Here is a 1,243-nt window from a genome sequence, read left to right as displayed (position 1 = left end):
CACCTCGGCCAATCCCTGCCTCGCTCCTCCCCGCCGCGACCAATCCCCCCCTGCTGTTTGGCACCGCCCTGCAGACCCTGTCAGCGGCCTGGCGCACGCGTGGCAGCGCCTTGCTGTTCTCGTGGACCCGCGAGGGTGGCGGCCTATGAGGCGCCCTCCCGCGCTCACAGGCGGCGCTGGGGCAGCCCTCGCAGTTCCCCCGCAGAGCTGCCTTGGTGCCCGCGCGGGGTCACCCGAGTCTGCGCCGTCATTTTCAAGGACCCTCTGGGCACCTCTACACGTGCTGGTTCCCCGACCCGGCTACTGTGCCCTGCGCTAGTGTTCTGAATTGGTCGTTGTTTTAACGTGTGCTGCTTAGACCGGTCCCATTTGTCCATTTTGTTATCTACCAAATAGGTAACGGAGTTGGAGACTGGAATACTACCGGTGTGCGTGAAGTTAAAAAAAAAAAGCCAGAATTAGAGTTGCCAGGCTTTATTAAAAGTGGCAGTCATGTACCACAGTACTTCATTTTGATTGATATATTTATGTAGTTTGCTGTTCCCGCTCCTGTTGGCTCATCTGCATGTGTTTGAACTTCCCCAGTCTAGGCAGGGGAAAAAGAAAACAACCAGCGCGGCAAAAACAAAAGCAGATGGAGCATGTTTGAATGATGCCAATATTATTATAATGTTCAGTCTTTCTACCGATGTCCAAATTACATCTCCAGTGCAGCAAAACTGGGATTCCCTGGCAAAATGCACACTGCGCGTTCATTTTCCTCCAAACTGGGTTTCCCTGGCAAAGAAGTGCGTGTCGCACATTTGTTTTTTCTCCAGTCTAAGCTATGGGCATTTTAAAAAACACTTCTCCACGGTTGCTAATGGGAGTTTAGCTCCACCAATGTTAAGTCATGATTATATGGTTGCTTCTGCTGGTCTTTTAAGCTCTGCTTCAGGAAACAGTCTAAGCCTGATCTAGATCAACACGTTTTGCCTTTTGTCAGCACAGCCACGTGTGCATCCATACTCGTTTGAGTTCTGCCAGTAAAACCCTGACTTTCTGTCAGTCAAGGTAAGCTGTCCCTGGAAATTATATAAGTCTTCTCATGCAGCATTTGTCAACACATGGGTCACAACCCAAAAGTGGGTCTCAAGAATATACAAAAGGGTCACGAACAAACTTTTAAAAAAATGGATCAACAAACTTCTAAAATGGATTCTCCTGTAAAAGAGAAAAACATGGGAAACTGCAGGTTTCGCCC

General features: G+C 49.2%; 1 long non-coding RNA gene across 1 annotated transcript in view; it reads left to right on the top strand.

The window, feature by feature from the left end:
* The first annotated feature begins 315 nt into the window (after window positions 1–315).
* Window positions 316–1,243, top strand: part of LOC109301242 — an 80,477-nt gene continuing 79,549 nt past the window's right edge. The window contains exon 1 of the long non-coding RNA XR_002098483.1: window positions 316–396. This is a non-coding gene — a long non-coding RNA (uncharacterized LOC109301242). The remainder of the gene's footprint in view (window positions 397–1,243) is intronic.

Source organism: Gavialis gangeticus, unplaced genomic scaffold (assembly GCF_001723915.1).
Source record: "Gavialis gangeticus isolate Ggan-Ray unplaced genomic scaffold, GavGan_comp1, whole genome shotgun sequence".
Taxonomy (NCBI): domain Eukaryota; kingdom Metazoa; phylum Chordata; order Crocodylia; family Gavialidae; genus Gavialis; species Gavialis gangeticus.
This window is presented reverse-complemented; position numbering and strand designations above follow the sequence as displayed.